General features: G+C 39.8%; 1 protein-coding gene and 1 long non-coding RNA gene across 4 annotated transcripts in view; one reads left to right on the plus strand and one right to left on the minus strand.

Annotated features, from left to right (window-relative positions):
• LOC138127840 (uncharacterized) overlaps positions 1–22,887 on the minus strand; it is a 112,520-nt gene that overhangs the window by 14,020 nt on the left and 75,613 nt on the right. The window lies entirely within an intron of this gene.
• Positions 121–1,286, plus strand: LOC138127856 (uncharacterized). Of its 2 annotated transcripts, none has more exons than XR_011158453.1 (3): positions 121–256; positions 816–1,085; positions 1,146–1,286. It is a non-coding gene; the product is annotated as an uncharacterized lncRNA (long non-coding RNA). The 2 variants fall into 2 exon arrangements; XR_011158454.1 differs by having other exon boundaries at positions 137–261.

The raw sequence follows: 22,887 nt of genomic DNA on the forward strand, positions 1-22,887 counted from the left end.
ATTCGGTAGATCGTTACCAATTTACAACTATCGATTGATCAGAACCGGTCGTGGCAATGCTCTTGATATCTCCTCCGACTGAACTAGCAATGTTTAAGGGCGCATCGCATAAATCCAACTTAATGCAACGGCCGTCAAGAAATACACATAACCTCACTAAACCTTGCAAGAATTGGGAACGAAACAAGAACAATTTACGGCATTTTATTAGAAATGGTATCGAAATTGTCCAGCATCTTGATTTGAAGCAAATGCGGTGTGGTATTAATTTGTTGATATTTATTCATGACCTCCTAGATCGAAAGAGACCAAGTCCCTTATATGGCCCACCGCATTAGCTAGTTTCAGTGTTTTGAAGAGGGCAGCACATTAAGGGGCTTGGAGGGTTGCCTATCCTCAGTAACATAACCTTAAAAAATGGACACTGTAAGGTTAGAACAGTAAAAATATTAAATTTTGAGATTTCATTGTGCGAATGACAAACTTCTGTTAATTTTTTTATACATAATTATCGAAAAGTCGATCAATAAATTGTCAAATATTTTGTATTTCTCAAAATTAGGCGCCTACTGTGAGCCTCCATGATTGAAAAATAAAGGGACCATAACCTTACATTGTCCACTATTTAAGGTTATGTTACTGAAGATAGGCAACCCCCCCAAGCCCCTTAATGTGCTGCCCTCTTTAAAACACAAAAAAGGCCTGAAACTAGCTAATGCGACTGGCCTTACAAGAGACTTTGTCTCTTTCGATTTAGGAGGCCATGTATTTATTAATTATCGGTTGTCTTGAATCATCCAAATTGTATTTTTTAGGCCAAAAATACGACACAGCTTGAGGTTAAACTGGACGTTTGATGCTGCGACATACGTGACGAAAACAGCAAAGAATATCGTGATGTGTCTGATGGGTAAGACGTGGATTAGTGAGCGCTTGCTCTTAGCTCGTGGAAATAAATACAATGGTCGTCCGCATCGATTTGACTTATTTATGCAAAAATGTAGTAAACAAGAGGCGGAAACCGTCTCGTCGGAGCTAATTAGTTGGGCGATTGATGAAAAACGCTTTCCATACGTGTGTGCGAGGTAAATTAGGGTGTTCATTCAGGTGGACCCCGTCAATTAGTCGTAACAACCTCTTTCTAGATGGCAGGTTTTCCGCGCCGCCTACACGAAGAAATTAAATGTAAAGATCAAAGCAACATTTTGAAACAAGCTCATGTTAAATTCATGGAAAAAAATGCCCACGAAAAAAAAATTACGCGATATATAAAGTGTATTTATTAAGCATCTGCGTACATGTCTAAAAGCAGCAGGACGAGAGAGAGAGTCGTATTTTAAATTTTATAAGCATATTTAATTCCCATTTAAAAGCTTTCTTTTTAATACGTAAATTAGGAAGGGGAAGACGAAAAAACCTGCACGGAATACCTGGAGAGAGATAGTCATCGTGGAAAACTTTCAGACGGGGTCAAATTGAATCAATAGGAGTTGAGACAGCTCTTGCCTAGAACTTTTTACAGAATTATTAACGAGACTCCTGGTTGAGTGCTTCATTCATCCGACGATTTAATATTCGTTGGTATCAAGTACTGTCGACACCAACCCAAAAGAAAAACCGAAAAGAGAGTTCCTGGCTGCGGCTTTTAGAGCTAAACACACTCGCAAATTTTGATGTTTAAGTTTTATTTCTGCGAACGTTTCTAGCGTGATGCGAACGATTTTAGCGTGTCGCATGAAACTAATTCACTGCCCGGGACTAGAATGTACTTCAAAAACCGAAGAGAGTTCCCGGTTGCGCCTCTGCAGCTGTTATTATTTAGTCGAAAAACGGACCGGGTGGAGGCGGGAAGGGCGTCCCGACCCCGTCACGTAGATTGGTACAAAGGAATAACATAAACAAATGAATTTCGAGCAGTAGTTGTAATCATAATGGCATCAGCGATAATCAAATCTGCCGACAGCGCCGTGAGCATGGGGTGTGTGTATTAAGGGCGGTATGTGCGGCGTCCCGACGCGCGCCCCGGGCTCAAATCAGCCACGCTAAAACAATCCCCAACGTTGCGGTGGCCAGATTTTCTAATTACATCAAATGATACACCGAAACTATTTGGGAAAGGGTTGGCTGGCTGGGGGTGGAGGGACGCGGCAGGGGCGGCGCAGATGCGAAGAGATGGAATCTAAAAAATCCAGGTTGGTAGAGGCTGAAACAAATGGGCAAAGTACGAGTATTACTGTTATCAATAGTTACGATCGAGGTAACCACGAAAATCAACGAATAAGTGAATTTAGGGTCAAATCAAAACGTTGCCCTTATTGGTTGGAAAGAAATCAGGTATCCGGTCAAGATGTAACCGAGTGGAATCGATACAGAGATGAGGAATGCCTTTTAGCCATCGAGAGCTCCAAAAAGGGCAAAAAATAAGCGTTGTCGAGTATAATATTGCACATCCCGCACTGTTCAAAATTCCTTTCATGTCCACTATAGAGAATCGATCAAGGCGAAGTAGGAAAAAACCCATCTGCTTAGGCCTCCGCATGAGCAAGCTTGGTTTCTTTTATTCCATAGAGTGATGGTGCCGGTAAGACACTTGTTGTCCGCCGATGGCCGATCGAGCTATGTAAACGAGGTGTTTATATCGCGATTCGCAATCGCCTTTTTTACGACCCGGAGAAAATCTGACCGCTCCTTGAAGAGATTCCCGGATAAATCTTTCCCGTTCCGGTGTTCGCCCTCTCCTTTCTTCTTGCGGGCTCCAACCCTTGTTTGTTTTAACGGTGCGACGGAAATATCTGCTATGACGTATATTTGCAGCGGACGACCGTCTCCGGAGACCTTCTATAGCCGTGGCGGCGGTCGAAATGATCGAGAAAGGACTGTCCCCGGAGATGGCGGACTCCTTTTATATATGACCAACCTGGTGGCGATTTCCGATACGACTATCTTAGCGAATTTCTTTCTCCTCATTTTTCTAATTCCTCTCTCGACAACAAATCTGCAATTTACAGAGCAAAAATGGCGCACGCTGCTCGCTGACGAAATAAGTGTGCTAACAGTCGGCCTGAAATGCAATACAGAAAATACCACTTAATGCCCCGCTTATTGGAAATCTCGAGGCGTTCGCGTCTTTTATAGGCGGGCGGTAAACCACCGATTTTCTCCCTCTATACGTGTAGGTGTGTATATTTTTCCTCTCTGTAATTGAACTCCGGCGGAATTCTTTATGTATCTCCGAGATCCCTAACAAGGCGCTCTTCAATTTGCGTAATGGTCGAGGAATCGCCACGAGGCCTTCACGACGTTTCGATCAATCCGGACCCCGACTTGATTAAAATATCTGCAAGTGACAAAGAGAACAAATATCGCCGTCCGATCGGTTGGTTTCCTTGGGGAAATAAAGAACTGACATCGAGTTTTAAGGAAAAAGGGAATAGTGAAGGACCACCGTAACCGCCTGACACTCGATATTAAACGCCTAAGACCGTCTTAATTAGTAAAATGTCGACGGATGATTGGCCGGACGCTACAGAAATGGCCAATAAACCCGTTCCAGAAACCAGAACGGAACTATCCATAATACCGGAATTGGCCCGGGGGCAAATAATGGACATTGCATTACCGCTTCGACCGCTCCCGGCGTTGCACCGCAAACCCCGGTACGTGAAACGGATGGATGAACGATTTTCAAACGCCGCCGCCGCACAGGGGCGTCCCGCAAAAACATCTCCTTTTCTCTACGAGGTGGTCAAAAAGAAAACAAATCAAAACCATGCACAGTCGTTTTATTGGTTGCCTACACACCCCGTTTCGAAAGTAACGTTCCAATAAAAAGTTGTTTTTTAGGTTAACAACAGCACACGTTGACGTTTCTTTGACATTTCAGTGAAAACTGTTCACCAGTGGCGTCGCGTTTGGCAATAAAGCACAAATTGTCTTCCCATGCATTGAACGCTGATTTGCTCTCCTTATCTACAAGGAAAAGCTAGCTTTTAATTTTTGCCATCCTTCAGCATGATTTCTTTTAGAAGCACTTTTAAAGAAGTAATCAAGGAGGAAAAAAATCGTTGGGTTAAAATTAGCCTTATTAATATTAATGCCTTGGGAAAAACAGTGATTTGATTATGTATACGACCTATAAATTACGCGGTAACACTGACAAGGTAATGAAAAAGGTATTCCTGTAAAAGCCGGAGTAGTAAAAAAGGAGGCATAAAACAAGCTAGATTTCGAGTCTGACACAGAAGTAAGTAGAGCAAGTGAAACGGCGTGTCCTCGATACGGTGGAAATTAGGGAGAAAATCATGTATTAATTTGGAGAGATCGATTGTGGAGGGTAATAACAGCGTAATGTGGAATTGATGGAGTGATAACAGGCTACGTCGAATCGGAATGGTCAAATAAAAAATAATAATCATGGAAGAAGCGCGGGAGGATGTCGGTAAAAAATATCATGTTTTAGTCATTTGCAGTACCTCTACGTATTATCCTTCCCTTGGTGTTGTTGTTGTTGTTGTTTTTCCCTCGGCGTTATCAGAATGTATAACATCGCGCACAGCTTAAATCAAAAAACCATTAATGTTTCAAGAGCACTGAAAGATATAATCTCTATTCTCCGGGGAGAACTAGACGAGCTTCAAAGCGAAATATCGAGAAGTAGGCTTTGCGAGAGTTCGAGGGGGTGAAAGAGAGGGGGGTCGACGCGGTACGAATCAAGTTTTTTTCCCAAAATAAATTATCACTGAATTAAAATCGAACCGAGACAATTCTAAATAAAAAAAGACGCTTTCCTCCGAGAACTTTATCCTCGATCTAATTAGAAGGGATAATTAGGGTTTGGAAATAAAAGGAGACGTTTTTATATACAGAAGGAAACTGTTCTGGCATTTTACTACGGTGTAACGTCGGCTTCCATACAATTTAATAGTCAACTTGTTATTAAAACCAATTGGACCGATTTTATTTCGCCTTTTTACGGCGCACCTTACTTCCTAAGGCTTTTATTACGAAAGCGATTACGTTCGTATCGTTTTGACTTCCACTGGATTAGATTTGGAAATAAGGAATCGATGGTGATTAATAAGATGGGAGGCGGTAAGTGGATGGAGACAACTTATCCAAACGAACAGGACGAATTTAAAGAAGCACCTAAAAATAACAAGCGCGAGACAAATGCAATATCCATGAGACAAAGAAATTAATCGTTATTTGTGTACCAAGGCCAAAAAGTGCACGTTTTTCGTCCGAGGCTTGAAAAGAGGCGAGGACAAATGGCACTTTTTAACCTTGAGCACGGTCACCATATCTTGGAAATTGGCAGCTGAGTTTAAGTTTTAGCTGATGACGAAATATGATTAGTACTACTATTGTAAGATGTCATAAAATGCTGCTTGTATAATATTCCAACTCTGTTATATTATTCCAAAATTATCCTGGACAATTTTTTCTTGTTATTTACCTATTAATTTTAAACATTGTTCACCTATAGGTAGACCAGTTAATAAAAAAGCAACTGTCTTGGCTTCGTACGTGACATTAAAACTTAGGAATTAAGTACCTAGATATGCATTTGGTTATTCGCTTCATTTTACCATTTGTTATGACTAAATTATGAGTATTAAAATGCTCGTATCTCAATATCTGATACAGCTACAGATATATTCTATCCATATAGTATAATGTCTGTCTTTTTACGATATAAAATTCTTCCCGGAACATAAAATTTGTTATCTGTAACGGTCTAAGCGTTATAAACGAAAAGTAAAACATCGGTTGGCATTTTCCAAAATCGCGGTCGTAGCACAAGGTTAATCTTAGAGCACTTTTTGTATGCTCATTAGAAGGCTTAGTACTACAATTCTACCAAATAGAAGAAAACACGAAAGGAAAAATGTAATTATTTATGTGATTCGCCAGGCGAGAAAACGCAATTTTCAGAGAGCAAAAATATCAAAACCTTTATCAGAAAATTTGATTTAATTGCTGCATATAATAAACACACATTTGAATCATTTATAACCCTTCAGACAAGGTAGGTATGAATAATTTATGTGGACATTTTTTCCTGGAGCATTGACCATTTTTGCAAATTATAATTCAAACATATTTCTGATCAATACGAGAGAAATGTGATTTTCCTCGCCGGGGAAATTTATTTATGATACTGTTATCAAAGTGCGACGATTTTTTTTTCGTATCTGGTGCATTCAGCAACAACATATCAAAATTTGCATTGAAAATCCTTCATTTAATACTATCGGGTGTTCATTTAAATTTATCCTCAAAGTAGGCATTGAAGAATCGATTGTGAACGCACCACGAATTACACATTACGGATCAGCTGTTTAAATCTAACCTCACTTTTTTCGTTGTGTGTGTTTTTACTCTGCAGACTCATGAATGGTGCGTTCACAATCGACTTTTCAGCGCCAACTTTGAGGATAAATTTAAATGAACACCCGATATTTATAAAACACATAAATGCAATTTTCTTGATCAATGCTAAAGATGGAGAAATGCAATTTTCACTGGATCTGGTAGTGAAATCTTCAAAATAGGCTATTCAGATCTTGCTCAGTTCCTCAGATAGCAAAAATATGACGTATTCACAATTTTTGTAAAGGAAAAATTTACAAAACTTCGTAACTAGAATTGTGAATGGAATTCATCAGATTTTTTTGTAATTTCCATTATCGATCGCCATCGCAAAGAAATGCATTCTTGAATCCATTTAGATAATAAAAATAGCAAACTGTATTTATTGAAATTTATCCCGGCGCATCCGCCATTCTTGCAAATAATAAACTGGCTATTTTGACTGATATTTGTGCTCTGTTACGACACATTTAAAGACAAAACTGTTCATCACGTTAGCCATTTCTTACAAATTAATTAAGAGATGAAGATGATGTAATAGGATGAAGGAGAGAAAACTTAAATAAAACAGAATAAGCGTAAATAAACTATGCCTAATAACTCAGTTATTTTCCAAAGGATTTTTGTGAAATTTAAAATGCAGATATTTTAGACGGTGAAGAATAAAATCTGATTAATGCAATCACCAAAGTCTTAAAAACGTAATTTTTACATGCCTTTTTAAAATGTTGAATCAATTAAGATTTACATTAAAAAAAATAAAAATAAAATTTGTCATTTTCTCAAAAAAATTGTTATGTAAGTTGTCAATTTTTTTTTCATTGTCGCTTAGCTAGTACGAAGGCGTACAAGAAAAATAAGAAAAAAAATGGAGGTTGTCATTTAAAAAATTTATTGATGACGTCATTATTAGGAGATGACAAGCTGTCAATATAAGCAAAGTACTGAACAATATGCACTTTTTAAAAACGAAGTTCAAGAATTTTTCTCAGAAATTAATACTTTCAGTTTTATCGAATTTATTCCGAACTTTACGAACGCACTGTATAAACGAATCTGTAAGGAAACTTCTACCGTCTGAGCTGGATGAAATCTAAAAACTGTGTTTTCGTACATTGCTTACAACTGCACAAACGGCATAATTCGGTCTCTACACAGGTTGAGAAACACGCATTTGTGTAGCTCGCAAAAATGGTGGAGGTGCCAGGATATTCTTTTCAGTAAAAATTACAATTTCTTCCTATTGTATTGTGTATTGTGGGTTGCATTTTCAATTCCGTCGGGCTCATCATCACCCGTGAAATATTCTGCATTATAAGAACGGGTAGTTTGTTTGATTCGTCAGACATAAAGTTTTTCTCTTCTTATTCAACGCCAATAGTAACGTTGCTTCAAAGGAAAAAACGGAAATCGAGTGGTCAGGACGGATTTTGCATCGTGACATAACTTTCTTTCTTAACCAATAAAAATGCGAGCAATACTTTTTTTAAGAATTCTCCAGTAATAATTGGTTTTTGAAAACCAATCAATATCGACGCTGATCTCAGTTCGGTAATGCTTTTATTAATTAGATCTACACGTTTAATACATTTGTGTTGTTTGTAAAGATGTTTTCATTTGTTTCTAATACAGTAAAGGATCGAACGAAAATTAAAACTATAAATATAACTATTTCTTTCGTAACGAAAATAGACACGAGAGGATTGGTAGCTCTGTGAGGATTTCAGTACCAATAAATCATCCCAAATCGTGCCAACGTATGCTTTTGACTCTACTGCGGGCTGCCTAGTTTCTACGAGTATACTCTTTTCTGCTAATATAAAAAAAATCTCATAGATATTTTTATAAGTTATACAGGGTGTCTCACCTAAGACTTTCGAACCCATTGATGCAATCATCCAAGTCTTAAAAACGTAATTATTACATGCCTTTTTAAAATGTTGAATCAATTAAAATTTACATAAAAAATTGATCGTCAATAAAAAATACTGTAGGGAAAAACTCGTCCTTGAAAGACGTCTGGTTTGCAAGAAAAAAGAAAAAAACTGTGTTAAACCTGGTTGCAAATGCAAAAACGTAGACGCGTATGAAACAAACGGGCAATTTTGCAGAATTTTGGTCATCCCTTTTCGCAGAAGCGCAGGTGACATATTTGACGTTTATCTTGTTAACCTTAAAAACACTTACAAAGTTAAAGACAACATTTGGACGTAATTTATTATACTGGATGCTTTAATTCTTCCATAAAGGACTAAAACACGATCGGGATATTTTAGCAAGGTAATTTAGTTCACGTACGCTTCCTGTGTCTTCAAATAAATTGACGACTCTCTTAACCTTACATTTTGTAAAGCCTACATTTGGATAGTGTTCCACGAGAAAACGAACTGTGTCATTGAAGTTCTTACGACACTCTCCATAGGCAAATTTTTTTCCTTTTTCAACAATATTGAAATTTCTGCCACTGTAGACTATTTTTGGAGTATTTTCAATAAATTTTCACAATTTGACGTTTCTAATAAAGCGCGCCCAATTTTGACAGACTTTAAAGGTTTACAAAATGTTGCTTGGCAATTAATCATCAATTGTTTCAAAAGGTAACTGCTCAAATACCTTCAAATTTTGCATTAAATTTTTAACGACAAAATCTAATCTTTTCGTTGAATCGGACAAGTGATTTACTTAATTGTTTGTGTAGACCCCTATTTTTTAATGTTTAACAATCTAATAATAATCGCGCATAATTTTCGATAAAGGAAACATGTGTTAAAATTACATTTTTTTACTTGAGGTAATTTTATTATTACTAACTGAACCTTCACGGTCTAAAATATCTGCGTTTTAAATTTCATAAGAATCCGTTGGCAAATAACCGAGATATTAGGCTCGAAAGTCTTAGCTGAGACACTCTGTAAGTATAATAACCATTAGTCATATCGTTGAAAACGGTTCAAACCGTTTGTAAAACAATGTAATTGATATTCAAACCGTTTTTAAAGTGGTAATCGGTTTGCAGCGCACTTTTAAATGATAAAAATGGTTTCAAATTGGTTTTTACGGTACCAAATATACAAATGAATCTGAACGCTATCTTGAATCTCCATAAAGAAAAGCATGGGATCTTGGGTAAGAATCTGCACAGTTTCTCTACTACAATATCTTTTCCTTATGCATACGTCAGTTATTGTACATAAAAAACGCCCTTTTAAGAACTTTTGTATGCTTTCAGGCAGAATAGATATAAAAACGTTTCTTGAAAATTCTTCTTAGTGTTTCCACCATTCGCTAGATAAATCCCATTTTATCCAAACATCCAAAAAAAATTGGAGAAATGCAATTTTTTATTGGAATTGCCATGATAAACTGCACGATGCGAAATCAAATGGCTACAAGGTCAAAATATCTGTTGAAAATTTTTCCAGTACGGAAATGTGGAGCTTTTCATTAGATTCTGTCGCGATAAAAATTACTCAACACAACTTTTAGATCTTACATAATTGTTTGTTTGTTTTGTTTGTTCAATTATAAAACAAAAGAAATGTACGAACGTCACTGAAACAAAAATTTATTAACCAGTTAGTTAAATGTAATTCACCTTGACGCAATTTCTGGCTATTCAGACACCGCATTTTATGCAGATTCCCTGAGTGATCCACCCGAATCGGACGAAACGGGGTTCATTATCGTGGAGTAACCTTTAGCGTGTCATTATCGTAGTGTGTATAACCCGGGGGCCAAATGTCTTTTATGTGGGGGTGGAGCAAGGCCCTGGAAAAAGCTCGGCATTTTTGATTAATGTCGAGGACCACGACTGGGAATAATCCCGACCATTTTTTACAAACCCCCAAGACACCGAACAAACTGCTCCCGGTTCAAAGGTCGAACTTCTTTACTTACTTAGCTGATGTTTAAACGATTGTGTCTGATTTCCGTCGGATTGATTCGGAAGTGTACATAAAAAAAAACGCCGACATATTCCAGATCGAATTTGTGATGTGCAAAGTTAAAATCTTTGCTTTCCGTCGTCGTCGTCGTCGTCGTCGTTCTATTTGGACTTTCAGATTGAGTGTTCTGTTTGCGGAAATGTCCTTTAAAACTCTCCACAGATTTCGTTCGTACGCCCCTGTGCAGCTTTGTCAACTCATCGATCAATCGACGTGTCGATTCGCACCAAAATTTCACGACGAATTACATTTTTACACGAGTCATTATTTACGACAGGCAAAATGCCGCCTACCTCATTACTATGCATCAACATAGCTTAATAACATTTGCTTTGTTCTCATGGATACTGAACTAATCCGGAATTTATATTCCGGAAGTTAGTGGCAGATGTTTACACGAACATGCGAATCTGGGCGCATGTTCCGGGAGGATCCGATCGCCGCTTGCTTATTCAGAAAGAAAAAACAAAATAGAAGAAGAAGTCGACCGTTGCAAATTCACTTCTTGGGGGTCTGAGTGCGCAGTGACGTCGTCGGCTAATATTTGCGAGAGACATCATATATAAATTAAATTAGTGTCTTTAACGTCCTGACAACATCATGTTTGATGAGACATTTGAGCCTTTAATGTAATAAGTTAGGGGTGAAAGGATCTCAGAGGTGGCCGTAAACGTAAGAAACACTTTACCCACAAACTACCATTAGCATGATTGTAGGTAAGAAGTAAAGTCCGGGATGGCATTATTAAATTTTAACGCTAAAATGGCGAAGATTGCGTCCTGTTCTTTTCCCCTTGCGACTTAATTGGCTCAAAGAAGAGGTCGGTCGAGGCCGACGCGTGCTCCACGCTTCCTCGACAAACAAACGGATATTTGTTTCGTTCCGACATCCAGTAATTAGCTGGCAATCATTGACAGTATAATAAACAGAAATTTTGTTACGACCTCTGGCGGAGTGTTTTCCGTTATAAAGCTGGTGGGAATCGGGGAAAAGTGCGAAACACGGAAATTGGAAAATTGACGGGATAATAAAGGATGTAAAAGAAGCTGAAGGGGGTGTCTAAAAACAGAAAGATGAAAGAGAAAATAAACAAAGGAAGGAACATTGACTGGTGTGAAGACGACGACCTAATGCTCGCTGTTCGAGGACATTTTCTGGTTAGAAAATGTTCCAAGGCGAAATCTTTTTGGCAAGAGGGTCATTCCACATCATTTTGAAATACTATATCATTTTTATTATGACTTCAAACAGTGCCAAATTAATTGTATTATACAGGGTGTTCGGTAAATGTCCTGCCAAACTTTAACCGAGAGCTACTGGCTTCATGTAGAACTCGGAAAAAATATTTAAAAAATTCTATGTCAAAAAATAAATTGACATTTGATTTTTGAGGTACAATTTTTTTTTAACTGCTTTTAGTCTTCTACGTTGTCCCACAACCTCGTAGGTAAAATTTCGGCATATTTTAAAAATACAACCTCTAGGAAATATGGTTTAAAACAAGGAAACCGCATTGTGTATGTTTTATAAAATATGATATACAGGGTGTATTTTTAAAATATGCCGAAATTGTACCTACGAGGTTATGAGACAACGTAGAAGACTAAAAGCAGTTAAAAAAAAATTTCCTCAAAAATCAAATGTCATTTTATTTTTTGACAGAATTTTTTAAATATTTTTTCCGAGTTCTACATGAAGCCAGTAGCTCGCGGTTAAAGTTTGGCCGGACGTTTACCTAACACCCTGTATTTCAATGAGAAGAAATTAAAACTGCACCAACAATTTTACTAGAGAGACATGCCTCAAGGTTCAGTACTTGGATCAACTTTATTGTCAATAGAAAAAAAAAACATGAATTCCTGCAATTCCGTACGCAGAAGAGCATTCATTGTTTTGTTGACAAATGGAGTTCTCCAAGATAATAAAATAATGTTTTATTTTTTCAGACTCCTGACTAGGTACAAATATAAAAATAACAATTTCAAAAATTATTTTTTTTCCTCCTTTCTTTTTCTATCCTTTTCCTCCCCTTCCATATCTCTTGCAGCCATCTTATCTTCCTTCCGTCTTCATTCTGTATTTCTCCTCGTTCCTCTCTCTCCCTCACTCTCTCTTATTTCGCTATATCCATTTCACGTGTGCTCGATTGTCTCTCTCTCTCTCCTCATCGCACTCTCTGAACCTTCTTTCCTCTCCTTCCGTCCAATACCTGTTTTCTCTCTCTAGTTCCCATATCTAAATCTCGCCATCATTTTTCTTTCTTTTGCACTTTCTCTCTGGATTCTTTGATTCTTTCCCTTCTTTTTCGTTTGTCTGTGTCTTTGTCCCTTTCACTCAGCTCTACATTCCTCCATCTTCCTTTTCTCTTAATCTTTCCACTTCTTCACTGGCATACCTGTTCCTCTGGTAGTACTTCTCCTTCTTCTCCGTGTTTTCTTCTTTTCTCTCTAGCATTCGGTTAGTATCCTATACTCTTCCCTTCCATCCATTTTGTTTTGAAACTTTGCCGCTCTCTTTCCCACTTTCACTCTCACCCTATCCCTCTTGCACTCTTTCCTCACTATGTAATCTGGCGTTTCTCTGTCCATCCCTCTCAAATATTTTTCTTGCACTTTCTCTACCTCGTCTTGTTTCTTCCATCCTTCCCTTCCCAGTTCGACTCATCCTCTTCGCTCTTCCTCTTTCTCTTATTGAACACCATCATTTTCGTCTTCTCAACATTCACTTCCACTTTTTTCTTTCTCATGTGTTTTCCCAGGTTCTTCATCATTTCTTTCATCTCTCTTTCACCCTTTGCCACAATTACCAAGTCGTCCTCACGCACCAGGCTCTAAACTTTCTCTCTACTCCCGCTTATGCTTTCTTTAACATTTCATCCATATCTGCCACATATATCGTAAATAGCAGGGGGCAGCCCTGTCTCACTCCCTTTATCGTCTCAAACGATTCACCTTCTTTCTCTATCACCCTTCACTTTGTTTTTTTTTTTTCTTACGTATATCTTCTCAATCTTCCGTACCATCCGCTTATTCCTCCTCTCTCTCATACACTCAAACATTTTCTCTCCGTCTACCTCGTCATACAGCGTTAAATGTTACGAGAAACGTAGTAGGTAGTTACAAGCCGTTTTTTCAAAGTTCGGTCCTATTAAAAAAAGTTGTAGATGACCATTCCTTATGCCCCAAACTGTCCTCTACAAGATAGGACAGGTCTCATTTAGTTATACCTTTGAATCACTAATAAGAGTCATAGTTGCCGTCCGATTTTACTCCACTAATAGAGCGCGCCCACACTGAGGGTCTTGTGGTGGGAGTTATTCGCTAGCGTTTAACCATTTTTCGCCGGTCTCTGTTCATCATATAACGTGCGTTCAAAAAAATTTATGGTCAAGTAGCCTGGTGTAAACCACTTTTCTTGCAGGAAACAATTCTTTTTGGAAAGTTTCTCTGTTTTTTTAGTGCGACACGATGGTGTTTACTTTAAATCAACTATTTAATCCACATTAGAATCACGATCAAAGTGAGCTTATCTATCTGAAGGAAATGTCAAATCTAACTACGGACCCAGGTGCCGTAATCTGTTTCGAGGCTCAGTAGAATTAGAAACAGCTCTGCTATTATTGTATTAAGGTACACAAGTATTTACCAGCTTCAGTAGAAAGAATTTAAAGAAAGGAATTGTTTTTGTGTCTACAATCTACAGGTACTGAACTGTTGTTATTATTATTTCTTTTTGGGTTTTTCTTTCGGTGTTGGGAGCTGATAAATTGAGCCCAGTGGCTCTTATCTCTGTTTTATCTTCTCATGCGAGACCGTGATAGTTGAAAAAGTTCCTGATTACGACTGTATTCGTCTCGTACGTCGCATCAGAATTACAACCCTTAACGAAATGATCAGAGGGAATATTATAGTGTCTAGTTTGGCGTAAAATCTCAGTTAAACCTCCATAATACCCAATATATTAAGTCTTTAGTTTTCGAGTCTGCAATAATGCCAATTACAAATTCCCTTTGAACGTTAAGTACAGTAAACAAAAGCTCTCTGCAACGTTTTCAGCAGTAATTATTATTACTCCGTTAATCTCCATCGTGACTGGAAAAATGTTATGTTATGTGGCAAAAACTAAAAATGCACCGACGGTTGGTTTGTAAAAAATGCCTGCGGGACCTGGTAGATTAAAAAGAGAGCGAAGAAGCGGTATCTCAGCCCGTTATGATTATGAGTGTACGTGTTAAGGCGCTTATCCGATTTCCAATAGAGAATCTGTGGATAATGCCTTTGGACGGTTTCCAGACATGGTGCCGACTCAATAACGTCGCACAAAATGGTCCGTTTGTTGTGGTTTCTAGCAGTGGCGCCCTTGCCCGGGGGGCATATCTTCAGACTCTATCGATCACGATTATGGATGCAACCGGAACGAGGAGGACGAGATTTGGGACGCTCTCTGGAGACGGCTGACTCCCGACTTGGAGAGACGACCTCCGTCTTTCTTTTATATTTCATACCGGATGTCCTCGTGATGTCGTCCTTAATCTAGACTCAACCGTCAATTTGAATTACAACGGCCTGTCTACATTTTCTTCCCAGGTAAACTGCTCCGAAATGAAAACACTTAATTGTTTTCTGATATCTATTTGGAATCTTGACAAAAAGTACACAAATTGAGACCTGACGCAAAAACTAGGCCGGCTTGATTTGACCAACCAATCAAGAGTAAGTACTATCTCATCTTTTGTCTTCGATTGATTCATACGCATAATTATAGTTGCTATGCACAGTCGTTTTATTGGTTGCCTACCCCTCGATATTCTGAGATTATTGTACAGTAAACGTCTGTAAAGTTTGCCGAAATCGAAAAGTTGTTTTCTAGGTTAATAGAACCACATCGTTGACGTTTCTTTGACATTTCTGCGAAAAATTTGCTGAACAGTGGTGTTGCGTTTGGCAATAAAGCTTTAGGAATGTATCCTTCAAGTTCATTAAAAACTATGTTACTTCTTGTTCTTTAGAGATTTTCTAAATACCTAGTCCTCAATTTAAAACAGTCCATTTTCCACAGAATGATGTAATAATTTATCCTCACGGGTCTTGATTAAATCCTGCTATTGAATTACACCCAGCCTCGTGTACGGTTTAAACTATCAAACAATTTAGATATGTGCAGTGGTGTCTTTTTACAGACAAACAACCGTACATACTCATGTTTGTATAGTGATGTTGGGGTCGTATGATTGGCCGTTCAATTGCTTATAGTTCAATTGTCATACCACCCACCGGGTGTTTGGTTTCACAGACAATAGAGGGTTGATCGCTAAGCTCTCTTGGATCGTTGCCATGATGCTCATCTTTGTGTATGTGTGTCGGGGAACCGATTGTCTACATCCAGAGATATGTTATCTTGAACATCTCGGAATTGTTTGGAGACGTCGAGAGCGTCACTTCTAACCGAAACCCTTATCGCCGACCTAATTGCACTTTGCATTCGATCCCTCTACATTTTTTCTTTCCACCGGGCCGGTCCACGTTCGATTTGTCCTTTTCCACCCTTCGGCGCCGACTGCTGATGAATAAAGTGTCTCCGTTGTAATCTGTGATTCCGCACACGCCCCCAAAGAAATCGCCCTCTCGGTCCCGCCACCCTCTCGCTCCTTAATATCCTCCTTCCTGTCCTTTCTACACCCTTCTTACGTCGACGGCGGCGGCCTCGGGAGAATCGACGCCACAGCGACGACCCGTTATCGGTCGACGGGGACCCCCCCGTTTCAACTTATTTATCCATACAATCGTGATGAGGGAATAGATAATGTTCTACTTGCGGTAATTAAAGCCGGCAATTTCGTGCAAAAAGTCATTAGGGGCGCGGCTGCGGCTGAACCTGTTGGCACAACGGGGAGGGCTGATACAACGCTTCCACGTTACACTAAAAAACACGCTTCGCCCCTCCACCTCAAAAAGATTATAATGTTTGTTTTTGGCCCGTCATGATTGGGACAATTAAGGGCGATTGTGCATCAGTTGCGGCCGGACTAAATTACGACATTGAACGTCCGCTAACTAAATTATAATATCATAGCCACCGTCACGGAAGGGACAGACTCACGTCAGTCCTTTGCCGAATTCTCCACAAACGACGGAACGTGAGGAATCCGGTGGGACCGCCGAAGCGGGAAATGCGCACCCAAAATTCACAGAGGATGGACGCGTTGCTAAAATTTCTCCTAAGAATGTCTTTGACCCTTCGCCGCGAACCAAATCTGGTCCCAATTGAAACCCCAAATCGCACAAAAAATCAAATTTCACCAAATACAATACCGCTTGAGTATGCCTTATAATTAGTTCACACAATCTACACCAGATGTCTCACTCTTAAATGGAATCGCCAACAGACACATGCAGCAAGAGTTGCAGAAAGAGTCTTGCTGCATTGGTAAAACGTGGAGAACGCAGTTTTGCTGTATAAGAATGCAAGATAATACAGAGTGTTTCAAAATCGTTGCGAGAATAGTACGTCGAGCGGCCGTCAAAATAGCGCCCTTGTCGGCTCAACCAACACTTGACCATCTCCACTGTCTCCATTCCAATCACCCACGCTGGACGAAGACTCTTCTTTGCTCTGAACAGAAGCTACCAGACACTGAACAGCTTTGCTCCAGAACGCTCCCTAGTGGCGCCCAACGTGGGGCTCGAGACACTATAACCGCTACAAGTGGTGCCCAACGTGGGGCTCGAGTCACTCTATAACCACTACAAGTGGCGCCCAACGTGGGGTCCGATACACAAACCACCACAATCTTCATTATTCTCGAAGATATTGGTCTTTTTCAGAAAGTAAACTTGGCAAGATAGAACAAGGAACCCAGAACTGCAAGACTTGTACAAAATCGCGAACGGAAATAGAAAGAATTAATATGAAACACACGGAAAAAATTACAATGCAAAAGGCGACGGAAATTGGGAATCAATGAACAGGGCGATATTGACAGCACGTTCTTTTGACACTCACAATGGCATTGTACGTTGTAAGCAACGTTGATTTTAATTCATTTACGTTGAATAAATTTATAAAGGAGTCGCTGCAAATCCTTATAGTTTCGCTGAGACCTTATAGCTTCGAAATTAAATGCATTTTGGAAAAATATCACAGAAAAAAAATTGCGAACGGAGCGGTTTGTGTTGCTGCGTCCACCATATTCACCAGACCTCGCTCCAACAGATTTCTTTTCGTGCAGTTGCAAAATGAATGAATCTGTTGGTGGTTTGCAGGATGAAAATGTGTTAAAAAAAGTGAAATTCGTGAATTAGCTACTTGGTCTGCACGAGCGCTTTTTGTTTATTTGTTCCGGAGTGAGGCAATCAAATTAATTTGTTTCCGCGGACGCTCCACGGAATCAATTTGGGCCGGGGAGGGTGAATCGCACCGAAGAGGGGAACTAAATGGGCAATTGCTTTAAGTTACCTTCACACTACTTAGTCCGCAGACACTATATCTGTATTAAAGTTGTCGAGGGCGGGACGATCAGGCGGGGAGTTTGCACTTCCCAATTAAACATAAAATTTAAAAACAACCTCCCAGCGTTCTCACGTTACTAGGTTTAATCCAATTTAACACGCCACAATCAGCAGTAATCCTTTTTGTGAATCTGCACAATACTGGCGAGCACAAAGAGGCGACACGCGTGTCTGGAACCCTTCCCTCTTCGGACAAAGTGTTGGTCATTCGGCTGCTCCAAGTCGAAGAATGGACAGAAAAACTGATTATCGCGTTCTATTATGACCCACGCAGAGCCGGTCTGGTAATAAGGACCCCACAAAAACAGTGCGATGTCTAAGTGTTTAAACAGAAGAATTCGAAAGGGTAGGTCGGCGGCGGCGATTACAGCGCACTCCCCTCATTTTTAATTAAACTCCCCACTAAGAAAACATACTGGTGTTTTTTTGCCAATTAAGTTGGCACTTATTATTCCGGCGGAGCGACTGCAGCTGGTGTCTTTGCTTCGCCAGAAGAGGAACATTATCGGAACCATTCGAGTTCCTTACTAGAACTAATCAAAAATTAAATTCGCTTTTGGGAATGTATCGTTCCTGTCCGCTCAGATACCTTCATCCCTTCAGCCCCAGCTGGAAGAATTATATTAATATTATTCACAGAACGGGGGAGGTCGTCTCCCCCCGTCATAAATAAAGCCACGCGGCGCAGGTAGAACCCATCAGAATAAGCAGAAAGGCCAGGTAAATGCAGCACAAAACAATTAAGAAACAATCCCTGTAAGCCATTAGCGTCGGTTTTGCCGCCGCCGGATAAAAACGTCAACTTTTTTACCATTTTCCCCCGTCGCAGAAGATAATAACGGTACGGGACAATTTTTTGATGGCGCACCGTCAGAACACAGGTGTACTTCTCTCGCATCAATTTTCAGCGTAATTTAATGCGTCGTCTTACATATTTCAGATTTATGACTCTACATCGAGCTTACGCTGTCGCAAGCGACCGTAAAGCCCCTCGAGTAATTAGTCCGGGCCACGAGGAGGACATGTATTTATGAGGCAAGGAATGTCCTTCGCAAGAAAAAAATACACAACCGAATCATGATTACGACGCAAATTGCCATTACACCTGGTCTAGGTGTCCATTTCTGATCAGAAAGGCAAATGGAGTGGGTCACCCTCTCCAACTGTTGGTGTGATGTTACGATGTTTCTCCCGGTCATAAATCGCCCGTTTTGTGCGTCTGTTCGCCAAAGGATAATACTCATAACAGCAGTAATTACAGCTCTACCCAATCTACGTGTGCAATATGGGACCGCATCATGCGGGAGAGACGATGCGGGATTAAACCGGGTCCTTTTCTCGCTCCCTCGGGGGCAGAAACCGTGGCCGACCACTCTGTCCCCGAGCAAAGCACACCCTTTCACCATGTACTAATCATCGGAACGCACTTCCGATATCGTTGCCTCGAGATGCATTCCCTTTTTTCTCTCCCGCGTCCATCTTTCTCTCCAAAAAACCAACTCGTGCTGCATCCACATTGTTGGCATTAGTTTAGTTTGCAGAACGCCGCCAGGATTATTAACATGCCGCATAGTTTCCCGGAGGTGTGGAAAGAAAAATCGCGGGGACGAAAGAAAATCCGTCTCGGGGTTTTTCTTGCTGAAAGTTCGGTCAGGTCGAAGGATGCTCCCTTCCACCCCGCGCGCTTATTCCGCTCGGTTAGGTCCGTTTTGTCTAAGTGTTTAATCTGTCGTTTCCGTTGGAAATCTGGTTGCGTTTCATCCTCTTACACAGTTTGGGAAAAAAAGTTAAAGCAACCCCAGCCGTCTTTAAATACCATTGTGTTTTCTTGGCGTTTATAAAAGGGAGACAGATCGATGGGGATTACTCACTACTTATACTTTGATTCGTTGCTGCCTGTTTTTCTTCCCATTCAAGGACTTTTTTTGTCTTATTGGAGGAGGGATTTTAAATGTGAATTGTCACGGATTGGACAAACTCCACGGCTAAAGAAGCTTACTATATTTCATCATTTCATTTTCATAATTATTTTACTAAATCTGGCTTCACCACACGCTAAGATCCTGCGAATGCAAAGAGAACATAACGTGTAATGTGGCTTTTATGCACTCGGTGTTTGCATGTTTTGCGAATTCACATATCCTGTGATAAAACCAGGCTTCATCAGTAAAAACGGTTGCATCATCATTATGCGGCGTGTTTTAAAACCATTCACAAAACTGACGCCTTTGTGCCGGATCATCAGCTAACAGTCCTCGAACAGAAGTCATGCGGTGAAAATATAAATGTAAATCCTTTTTTAATATTGTGCGGCACCAAAAGTCTGTATTTTTCAATTGAAACTGCAAATTCCTTCGCTTTTAGAGGTAAACACACTGGTGAGTGACAAGTGACGCACAGGGATTTTAGCTTGCTGCGAACGATTTCAGCGTGATGCGAACGATTTTAGCGTGTCGCATGAAACTAATTGACTACCCGGGAATAGAATGCATGTGGTGCGTCTAAAGAAGTTTTCACTTGAAAAACTGAGTTCTTGTCCAGTAACTTTTTTGGACACACGATATTATTAGTATTTTCTGCTTTTCCTAAACAAGTGAGCGCTTATTTCAGCGGTACGAAATGAACGCCATCCCCCGAAAAATCAGAGCATCGCCTTTGCACCCCGTCGCCCCTGCAAAGGAGAGGGTGAGAGCACCGGTGATTTTTTCCGTAAGACCGTCGATTGTCCGCCGCGCCCTCGGCAATTCCGAGGGTCATCCCTTGTTGTGCCCACCCTTGAATAATTAATCCCCACCGGCCCCGGAGGTTATTGGTGGCGTTAAAAAATACGAAGACAAGATCAGAGAACAACATCGAGTTCGGAAGTTACGAGGAGAATCGATCGGGGAAGTACAAAAGCTTGGTCGTTGGAAATTTGTTGGAATTAATTTAAACGTCTCCGCACTTAATTCGGATTTATGTCGGGTCCGTGTCAATGTGGGCTCACCTTAACGATGGATTTAACGCCCGTCGAAGCCGTAAAAGTGCTGTATATGGGGTTGGAACAAAGATGTCGGGGAGACAACAACTGCGCCGAAAATAACGAAACGCTCGTTCGTCGGATGAATATTAGTAATAATTCACGTATTATCACTTAGTATTTAATTGAAATCCGTAATTCTCCCGTCATATGTAATGAATTTAATATGACTCGTTCGAAATGATTAGAGCAATATGTCGACGGACTGACAGGATTTCGATAACGACAGGAGCGTGCGCAACACACAAAAAAATGATTTAGGGTTCAAACAGGACATTAAAAAATCTATATTTCGCAGTGCACGTTCGGAAAGCGCATTTTCCGTTTTTCTTGTTTACCCAACAGCCATAATCACGATCAAGTGTGTCGTGACAAACAGTGGCGTCCCTCCGCCCCGTTCCTCCCATCATCTGTCTTAATTTGAACAATTAAAAAACAACGTCGTTCCCTTTCGGCGTAGTTAATATCAATTAATTTGAGAGAGCGAGCCGGTGAAAAAGAACAGTTTCATACAGCGGAAGTTCCTCGGAAAAATTCCTGTTTCATTTGTTTTCATCTAGGCAGCCGGTTAGAGTTTTAAATATTAAAAGTACGCCTCTGACAGGAATTACGGCAGTTCGCTAGTTCTTTAATAATGAAAAGATCTGCAAACAATAGAGAAATCGAGATCGCAGTGACAATATGACCCACGTCAGCGGCACCAAACAGTTTGGGTGTCGAAAGTGGGTGGGTGTCGTTTTTTGTCCTGGCTGCGATCCAATGGGTCCTCTTCGGCGATGTGTTTTCGCAGCGCGAAGAAACTGAATTAATTAGATCGTGCGGGTTGTAGGATTATGCTCGGCTATGATGTTGGCGGCGTATAATGATTTATCAAAATCCCGGCGAGCTATTCGAGGACGAAATAAATACCTCACGTCCCACGTTTCGCAGGCTTCGATATTAAACCGGTGTCAGAATATAAATCTAAATTCGCGTATAAACAAATGAAAACAGACCCCTACGAACCGCAAACAATCGGGTAATAAATCCCAACAAGTAATGCCAACCTACAAATTCAAAACGACATTCTCACGTCATCTGAACAAAAGACGCGAAACAATCGTACTTCATTATCCTCTCGTTTGAGGGGCGATGCTCTGCTCTTCTCTCTTTTGCTCCCGACGAACCGGTGGCGGCGAAAGCGACGGAAAAAATTTTCACCCACCGATATGGGTTATTTTTTTATATATATCTCGGCGGATGACAAAGGAGCAGTGCTCGACGTTTCGAGTAACTGGTATTTGAACATTAAGAAAATTAAAATATTTAAATGTCAACAAAGAAGCGGAAGATAGAGCGAGGAACACGAGAATTAAGAAGGGGCCCATGTCTTTGTAACAAGTTCAAGAGAATTAGGCTTAATATGAGAGCATGTATCAAAACATTCTTCAGGAGGTGGAAGAAAAAAGAGTAGAATTACAGCGAAGTACAAACTTGACTTGGCATTTTTTTCTAAATAGTTAAAAAGATGAGACAATTGTGTTACCAGTTCTGTAATTGGGCAAGAGATTGAGGAGAAGCACTGAGTAATGGCAAAGACATGAAGGAATGATTCATTGTTGTGCGACAAAACTGAGACAACATGAAGGATTTCTTGTTGTGTACGGAATCAGGAAAATATAGTGAGCTATGAAAAATAAAAATCGAGTCTTAGATCTGTTCGTACGTATTTAATTGTCTGGATAAAATTAAGGATGAATGCCAAGTACTCGTTACAAATACAGGGTGTTAGTAAATGGTTGGGAATAAATTTCAGGGTGAATTCCTTATGAAAAATGTGGCTTAAAACCTAAATAAAGTTTTTCGTTAAAATGAGTATTTCCTCAAAAAAAAAAAAAAAAAATGTAGTCCACTGTTGGAGAATTTCTCTAATTATGTAGTTCATTTGTTTGCCTAAAATCGCATTAGTTTTGAATTTTTTTTTTTTAAATTAAAGTTTCAACTTTAAATTTTTTCTTTAAACCATTATTTCGCAATATTTCAAAAAAAAATACGGATATGCCAG

Source organism: Tenebrio molitor, chromosome 4 (genome assembly GCF_963966145.1).
Source record: "Tenebrio molitor chromosome 4, icTenMoli1.1, whole genome shotgun sequence".
NCBI classification, from domain to species: Eukaryota; Metazoa; Arthropoda; class Insecta; order Coleoptera; family Tenebrionidae; genus Tenebrio; species Tenebrio molitor.